The following is a 9797-nucleotide window of genomic DNA, read 5'->3' as shown; positions in this document are numbered from 1 at the left end:
TAAGTTCGGTAGCTCAAGAGAAAATTAACGAAAGATTCCTTCAAAGTTAAGCAATAGAAGAATAAAGCCTTTTTCAATTGGTCGATCCCGATGGTATTTGGAACCATATATCCTTCTAAGTATCTTGTTTGAACAAAAACGGGACAAAATGTACCAACTAGTCCCTCAGGTTGGAGGTTGGGTAGGGCTGACAACCCTACATGGAAAACCGAAGTTACGAAACCATGGAAGGAGCCTGGATTTCAAAATGACGAACCCGGCAACGACAAAGGAATGACGATTTGGGTATTTTCTCATGGAACGTGCGCTCCCTGTACAGATAGAATGCTGCTGAAGACCTAGTCGATACCCTTTCCAATATAAGGCTGATAAAACAGCGTTGCAAGAGATGAGGTGGACACGAGCTGGTTTCCTGGAGAAGAGCCACTGCACCATATATTATAGCGGCCAGCCAGTAAACCATGTGCCCGGAGTAGGTTTCTTAGCCAAAACATGAAACCTTCAGTTATCGGCTTTGAAAACATAAGCGAACGGCTATGCACTCTGCGCTTGCGAGGCAAATTTAGAAATATAAGCTTGATAAAAGTTCAGGCCCCTACAGAGAAGACTGCAGAGTCGAAGGCAATAAAGACTCGGACCACTATCTCATTGACATAGTGCTCGAGCTCGAATTACGACACCACCAACAATCCCCTCTGACAATCAGGTGAGAGTGAATACTCAAGCCATTCACAACACAGCCCTCCGTAACACCTATAAGGGGGGAAATGGATGCCGCAATAACTGCAGTCAACAGAGATCCTGGAGATGAAGCATCAACAAATGATCTTCACAACCACCTGAAGAAAGTTATCATTGATACGGCCACAAATGGAACGGAAGAATGCTGCATGCCGAGAAATATTGCATTCTCAAGGATCGCGTGCGGCAACTCTCAAGAACTTAGTCGAGCAGGGAAATGACTTTACAGACGGAAAAAGGAGGCCTAGCAGAACCAACAAGTCTGTAAACCAGAAAAGTACAGGGGGCAATCGCACCAAACACGGAAGTTTTACCAACAAGTCAGCAGGATAAAGCCTTATACACCCCAATGCTCATTCTACCGAAACAAAGAGGGAAATCTGATTTCCAACAGAATGGACACGTTAGAGCGATGGGTTGAGTATTCTGATGAACTGCTCAACAAACAGAATATCGGCGAGTTGGAAGTCCCGCCAACTGAAAACGACGGACAAACGCTGTCGCCACCAAGCATGGAAAAAACAATCCGTGCAATTCATCGGCTAAAAAACCATAAGTCGCCAGGAGCCGATACAATTACATCAAACGGTTCATGAACTGATGCTCAAAGTATAGGCCAGCGAATCAATGCCTGACGACTGGCAAAGAGGCATTATCTGTCTCATACATAAAAAGCGAGATATCACACAGTGCAGCAATTATAAAGGTATCAAGTTGCTGAGTACCATCTATAAGATATTCTCCGCTATCTTGCTGGGTCGGATAACCCCATACGCCCAGAACGTCATACCAAAGAGGCTACACTCCAGGCAAATAAGCAACAGATCAGATTTTCTCACTGCGGCAAGCGATGGAAAATCTGCTGGAACATACCCATCAGTTGCATCATCTTTTCATCGACTTCAAGGCCGCCTATGACAGCATAGCCAGGGTAAACTGTACTAGAGGCTAGTCTAACCCAACCAATGTGCGAGGCCAGATTGAAGCGGCATTCTCGACACCATTCGCCATCAACAACGGTCTAAGATTCCCTATCATGCGTCCTCTTTAACATGACCCTGGAGAAAATGATTCGCGGTGCACCATCCTCTTGAAGTCTACCCAACTACTGGCCCACGCACACGATATTGACATCATTAGAAGAACAACCCGAGATGATCTACAGTCTACCTTAAACCAGATCGAGCTTTCGGCGCGAGATCTTGTGCTGCACATCAATGAAGGCAAGACGAAGTACATGGCGGCAACGTTAGCGCCAAATCGCACTGGTCAAACGAAAACAATGAAGATAGGAGACTACAACTTTGAGACCGGTGAAAATTTCTCCTATCTAGGGTCGAAAATTACAACTCATAACAGCTATGGCGAAATCCGCACATGGCTGCTGACTGCCAACAAAGTCTATTTCAGCTTAAAAAACTGTTCCGCTCGAAATCTCTTGCTGTACAAGACAATGGTCTTGCCAGTCCTTATTTATTCCTCGGAGACGGGTTCTTAGCAAGAAGAATTGCGAACTCTTGGTCGCGGTCGAGAGGAGAATCCTTCGCCCCCTACATGAGCATAGACGATTTCGTAGCCTATCTATGAGTGATACAACGACCGTTTATGTTAGTTATGGATAAAATCCGGCTCGACAAGTTACGGTGGGCGGGTCACTTAATCTGTATGGATGAGGATGACCCAGGCCGAAATGTCTATAAGGACAATATCTATGGTAGAAAAAGAAGACGATGAAGACCCTGCCCGAGATATAGCGATGGCGCTAGGGGATATCGAATTGATGGCTTTTAGGGATATCGAATTGATGGACCTCGGCGCAATACCTGGACTTCCTTATTAAGACAGGCTTAGACCGGATACCGGTTGTTGCGCCGTTGATGGTGATGATGAGAAAATAGAAAGTTTGTTTTATGAGGACAAAAAATACTAAATTCAAAAAGTATATAATTCAGGGAAATATAAAATGGAAAATCTCTTCAGATGAACCCATTCTCATCAAATTCCTCTATGATGTTTTCAACATGCCATCAAAATATTTGAAGCAATATGTCTTTATCACGTGGCAAACTATCGACACCTATTCATCGTTCAAATTTGAGGACCCTCAAGTAAAGACTGAGTCAGTGACGAAGACCTTAGAAAAGGAGCTGGGGCAATGATAGTCAATAAAAATCGGGTTGTCATCATCTTCAAAAGAGCTTAATTTGCGCGACAATGTCATACATTTCGCCCATTTTCCATTATTATATTTTCGGGTTATTGTTCGTACGGTGACCAGGCACCATTTACCTTCAATACGTTTTCGAAGGTGCTCGCACGACTCCATTGTTGGATTTTGGCTCGCGTTCGCTCTTTAGCCTTTGATGTGAATAGGAAACCGAGAGCTACTATATAACCATACACAATCACTAGCAGTAGTAAAAACATAATTTTTGCCGCAGAGAAATGTGATAAAAAAGAGATTTCTTCCTTCTGAAGTAATGCTAACGAGATACCGATTTGGGGGGATGCCTGAGAAATATTTTTCTTTTACTATTTTGTTTTCGAAAATGACTAAGCACAAGTACCTGTCGTCAGACACTGAGAATTCTGGACCATATACACACGTATTCTGAAAGTTTGACAAAAATACAAGTCATCATGTGTACTGGGCACTATTCAGTGTGCCTGGTTCAATCACGGCTATGGATCCAAGTCTATACATGAGATGAGAACCTCCAGCTGAATTGGAGAAAATATTCGAATTTCCAAGAATTAGTATTGAAACATTGTGTGCGGCCATCATAGCTGGAGACTGGAGATGTTTGTACTATCTACGGATAAGAGAAGTATTTAGTATGATTCCACATATCCACTTGAGTATTTGAACGGTTTTCCAGAGGATAATAATTACATTTGAAAGAATACATATCTAATTACCCTTTTATCCACTCACACATTCAACATTTTTCCTTCTCGTTGAAGCCAGATACGCCCAAAAGCGGCATTCAAAGAACTCATCTGAATTTACCCAGTTGACAGAGCTAAACTTCTCCGAGTGAAGACAGATGCAGTCACTGTTCACCACCTACTAAACGTACATAGGACTCGAGCATTAGTATGGAAGCGCAAAGTGAGAACTATTGGGGTGAACATTCTCATATCATTGCAGTCAACTTTCAAATTAATGCTTTCAACAAAAGTTAAGTACAAAACCATTATTACACGCGATTTTAATGCAAAACAGTTGCTAATGGCGCGGGTATATTCTAGCCAGGCTGACCTATAAAACGTGGCTAGACGGAAAACAATTTTATATTTGAGTGAAACGATGTCGACTTACGTTCGTTTACTTGCATTTATGAGAACCTACCTTCTCCGTGGTTATGCATTTGTGTCAAATCTTTAAAATGATAACGGAATGAAATTTCGTTGGTTTTAAGTGAAAAAAAATCAGTTATTGAAGTTTCTCACATAATCATATAAAATTTCGTAGCAACTGCTTGCAAACTAGCTAAAATTAGATTGAACTCTGCTCAACCCCTTTCGTCTTTGAGCAACCACAATTAACTGCATGTGCTCATGATTCTTACAAATATATAAATTCACACAACTATCTGAACTAACAAGTTTTCACGATAAGAAAAATATTATGAATTTGCGGCGCCATTTGGAGTTCATTGCATAACAGAGTATGTATATATGCATGCCAAGTGTATTAAGTACTTTATTGTTGCACAAGAAAGATCAGAGAAATTCTACGATTTATTACAAATAGGTTGCGCAAACAAGCAAAATATCACAACAATTCCAGCGAACATTAATTCAATACTTTATTTAATTTCCCGTATAATCGAACTGCTCCCTATTTCATAACTTGCAAGTTCCTAACATTCAGTCGGCCAACACAATGTGATATATTTTGAACAGAATTGCATCTGAATTCAGGTTTCAGCTTTTTCTTTCGGATTTCTTGGAAATCATTTACCTCTAATGACAATAATAGCAAATTTTGAACTGAGCAGTTTGGGGATGAGTTTGCGCGTCTACCGACCCTTCGTTCTATATGCACTGTTAAGCTCGCCATCCACGTACAGTTTTGCCTGTCAGTTACGCCTGATTAGCCCGGATTCGACTGGTGGCCGTAACGTGAATAGGAATTGTCATTGTCTGTCAGTTTCTACTGTTCTGGTGGAAGGTGAGCGAATGATAAATGATTCGGCCGACCGTCCAGATATGTTTGTTTAGGCTATGAGTGAAGATTTCATGTTTGTTTAGGCTGCGAGCGAGAATTTTGTGGGCATCTTTATCGTTAATGAACGTTTTTGATAAATGCTCGCATGCTAAAATGTCTCCAATTCTTGTCTTAATCCTTCCACGTGAACTAATGATGTTACGATTTGCCAGTACATGGCTGGCACATTCAGTTCAACTCGTGGGCGGGTGCTTTGTGTACTCTTCCGACGTAACCGACAGGCTGAACTGTATGTGGATGGCGGACTTTAGTGATGATCCCCATCCGTCCTTTTGGCAGGCCAATGTTCTGCTCCTGCCTTCTATGTGTCAGCAGGCGCTGCAGACTCCCAGAGTAATAGCTGGTAAACATCCAGGCAGAAGACAAACAGCAAAACAGACCGCGTCATTTTAGCTATAAGCAACCCATTGAATTGTTGAATTTCGGCGCACTAACATTTTATATTCTATGTTAGTTGTCTTAAAGCTTAAGGAGTTAAGTGGGATTCCCAAACTTATATCGGGTACATTTTTAGAATTTTTATCTATATCTCTAATGAAATATTTTATTCAAACAGTGAATTATGTAATAGATACATATATGATAAATACTTTGTGAAATTTTTGTTAAAAAATTTTGAAAATTCAGCCATTGGGACCTCATCTTCTGTGACCCTTCTGGTTAGAATAACTTTTGGCAGATTCATGTGAAAGTAAAAAAACCAAAAATGTCCTGTTGGTAAATGCTTATAGCTCATGCTAGAACGAAAGAAAAAAAAAACAATAAATTAAAATTTACACTTATGACGGAGTCGTGAACGAAAAGTCCCATTTTTTAATAAAATTTGCACCCTGTATGGCCTCGAAAAATTACTTAAAATAGAAAAAAAATCCATCATTCAAACAGTAGAGAATATTATATAGAAGTGTGCATAATTTGAAGAAGATCGGTTCATAACTTTTTGGGAAATCGTAACTGCCAATTTCAAAAATAGAGTTTCGAAAAAAAACCCTTGAATTTTTACATTGGAATAACACATGAAAACAAAATGTTATTTATATTGAGTCGTCGATTTCAGAACGTATAATAGCAATCCTGCGGCAGCGGCAATATCCAGGGTATCCTTCTGCTCTTGTCTGTGAGGAATTCTTGCTTCTTGAACTCCAGTAACAGCTCTTTTTTCAGCTATAATTATGCGATCTTTATCCTCTTTTCGAGTTTACTCAAGGCTGTTCCTCCCAACTTCCAAAAGCCCGATCTCTTAGAATTTTACTCGGATCGTTTTGATTATTAAATAAAAAAAAAGAAAACTTGTGTTTCTCAAATTCTTAAATGACCCTTCCCTTTGAAGTTCCTCTACATTTCGTAATAATCACTGTACTGATCTTTTATCCCGATCAGGAGAGACCTGCCTGTTCCACTCTTATCGTCAGACCCAATATCTGTCTACACATACACATATTGCTCATCACTGTGAATCTAATGCTCATTAACAGTCCAAGCAACTTCCCTCGCCAATACGACCCGTACGAATGCAAAATTCACTACAGACCTGAAACCTGTTCCGGGAAGGGTGTTTATTTTATGAGTACCACGTCCAACTCTGAGAATTTCCCGTGGTAACCGTAGTTCATCTGGCCCATCCCCTCAGCTCCTCATTTGTAAATTAGAGCTCAGTGTGTTCCATTATCTTAAGGAGGGTCTTTCCTCTGCGCGTCCATATCACTGTGAACCCGTCTTGGTATCTGGCTCAGGTTCCAAGGCCGGCGGTTCTACGTCACTTCACAGTTATTGATTTCGACCTACATCAATCCCTTCAACAATTTCCAACTTTTCTGTACTGCAAATATCAGTATAGTTATCACTGGCTAAATGGGCATAGCACGTCAAGTACACCTACGCTGATGAAGTTTTTCGCTGGACTGTACCAGGCCAGAGTACCCCGGTATCATTGGTGAGTAAGAATGGTGGTCACGGAACAGTCTGAACTTGATGTTGGTGTTAATATTTGCAAATTTTTGGACAGACGAATCAAGTGAAGTTAATGGGTCGAAATACATTTGGTTCGGTAGCGCCGCTGGTAGACACAAATATACAAATTACTCGACACCTTCAATGCTTTATCCATTGTGTGTCAGTTTGTTTGAGGTGGGGGAGAGGCAAAGCCTCTGAGCACTCCAGCGGTCCATTGTAGTCAATTCCCTCGTCTAACGGAATATCCCGGATTCGTTTATGTACTGCAGGCTTTCCGTTAGTGAATGTGATGCTACCGCTGCAGTTGTAGCACATCAGCACCAAAAATCTGATGTCTGATGCGTCCATAGGCGGAACACTTACATAGAAAATGTTCCGTGGATTCCGCTTCCTCATTACAGGATGGACATGCATCATCTTGAAGAATGCTTATTCTGAACATATGTCCAGCTAATGAATTATGGCCAGCCAGAATGCCCAAGATACTTCTGCAAGCCTTCCTGTTTTTCGGAAAAGTCTGGTATGTTGAGCAGTATTAAGGCTCAGCCAGCTGTCATCATAGAATGCTTGTTTCCAGTTTTTGATAGCAGCATTAGTCAATGCTACAGATACTCCAATTGCTAGTCTAGCTATGGGGGAAATTAAATCCTTCAGCCTGAAAGACCGTTGTACTTATATTGTCCCAATGAAAATGCCCACTTCTCATTTTGATTCGAGAGGTAGACTCCTCCTCCAGAACCCTGTTTTGTTTTTGAACCATCGGTGTAGAAGACGTCGTTTTAAGATAACTTCATATCTTCTACCAAAAAGATATATGGAGATCCGAGAATCAGAACGCATTGCGAAACCTAGATTTATTTCTCCCAATAACTCTTCCAATGCCTTTCACGTTCGCTGTTTCCTCATAGATAGAATCAATCAATGAGCTACTCTCATTGCATTGCTCTGCATAAAGAAATCCGAGGGGTGCAAATTGAGTAATGCATTCAAAGCTGCACCGGGTGTCGTGCTCATGGCACCGGTGATATCCAGACACACAGTTCTTTGCAGTGTGTCTAGTTTACAGCGAAAATTTGTTTTAATTTAGCGTACCACGCTGCGAATGCATGAGCCAACATAACAACATCTATCCACATTACTACCTGAAATCTACGTCCCCAGTCAAAGCAAAGGTCCGCCCATATGGCACATACGCTGTGAGAGCTGCCTTCATCTTTACTTTTACATGTCTATTCCAAAAAAGCCTTTTGTCTAGAATCACTCCCACATATTTCACTTCTTCGGAGAGTTGTACCCCTCATCTCTGGAAAGCAAAGATCATTCAGTTTCCTAGTTTTTGTAGATAAGGCCATTGTGGATAGCACTAGTATGGTTTTGCCTGAGGCGCCAAATGTCAATCAAATCAACGGCAAGCCTACTCGTTTTGTATTTGTACAAACCGTTCCGAGATCTCGACCAACAACCAGCACAGCCACATCTTCACCATAAGCTTGAGCGTGTATTGGCAGATTTAGCAGTTCGTATTGTAGCGAGTCGATCAACATACTCCACAGAAGTGGTGATAACGGTCAATACACGTTCCCATCACAACCTACTAAGATTTCAAGGTCACTTGATTCTTCCCACACTATCAGCCCGCAACAAGTTCCCGGGAATAGAATTGTCTCAGCATAGTTGTCTCTAACAATTTCGACACAGTGGCTCGGTCTCGAGAATTTCTCATCGAAGGAGATCCTAATGCCTTTGACTAATTTAATCATCATCATCAACGGCGCAACAACCGGTATCCGGTCTAGGCCTGCCTTAATAAGGAACTCCAGACATCCCGGTTTTGCGGCGAGGTCTACCTATTCGATATCCCTAAATGCTGTCTGGCGTCCTGACCTGCGCCATCGCTCCATCTTAGGAAGGGTCTGCCTCGTCTTCTTTTTCTACCATAGATATTGCCCTTATAGACTTGAGATCATCCGCATCCATATGGATTAAGTGACCCATCCACCGTAACCTATTGAGCCGGATTTTATCCACAACCGGACGGTCATGCTATCGCTCATAGATTTCGTCATTGTGTAGGCTACGGAATCGTCCATCCTCATGTAGGGGGCCAACAATTCTTCGGAGGATTCTTCTCTCGAAAGCGGCCAAGAGTTCGCAATTTTTCTTGCTAAGAACTCAAGTTTCCGAGGAATACATGAGGACTGGCAAGATCATAGTCTTGTACAGTAAGAGTTTTAACCCTATGGTGGGACGTTTCGAGCGGAACAGTCTTTGTAAGCTGAAATAGGCTCTGTTGGCTGACAACAACCGTGCGCGGATTTCATCATCGTAGCTGTTATCGGTTGTGATTTTCGACCCTAGATAGGAGAAATTGTCAACGGTTTCAAAGTTGTATTCTCCTATCCTTATTCTTTCTGTTTGACCAGTGCGGTTTGATGTTGTTGGTTGATTCGTCTTCGGTGACGACTAATTCAATACTGCAGATTTTGTTGTAACGAACCCGTGACTCTTGAACCAGAAATATACAAGGAGGAATGCAACTTACCATTGTAAAAGCAAGTCAACTCCAGATGGTCATTTGATCACTGCCTGGTAATGTCCTAAATCAGACAAGCTCAGTAAAGGTGTACCACATTCAAAATGTAACTGAAGATATCTTCTCCATAAAAAGATCAAAATCGGAAAACCGATAAGATGAAGAGGACGTATGCAGTCGTAGAGATTTTGGACAGAAATCATACTCTGCATTTGCTAGCATATGCGTCTTACGTGGTGACCTTCTTCCCAGATCTCAACGTCCATTCGATAAGAAGAGTCCTCTACAAAAAATGTGGTAACCACACTGTCAATTCCAGGGTAGGTCCTGTGTATG

At 41.6% G+C, this 9797-nt stretch overlaps 1 long non-coding RNA gene across 1 annotated transcript; it reads right to left on the bottom strand.

The window, feature by feature from the left end:
* Positions 1-3011: 3011 nt before the first annotated feature.
* Positions 3012-3790, bottom strand: LOC119658418. Its single transcript, XR_005250227.1, has 3 exons — positions 3661-3790; positions 3309-3554; positions 3012-3252 (listed from the first exon to the last, which is right to left on the bottom strand). It is a non-coding gene; the product is annotated as an uncharacterized LOC119658418 (long non-coding RNA).
* Positions 3791-9797: the final 6007 nt, after the last annotated feature.

The sequence above is a fragment of the Hermetia illucens genome, chromosome 5 (genome assembly GCF_905115235.1).
Source record: "Hermetia illucens chromosome 5, iHerIll2.2.curated.20191125, whole genome shotgun sequence".
NCBI lineage: Eukaryota > Metazoa > Arthropoda > Insecta > Diptera > Stratiomyidae > Hermetia > Hermetia illucens.
This window is presented reverse-complemented; position numbering and strand designations above follow the sequence as displayed.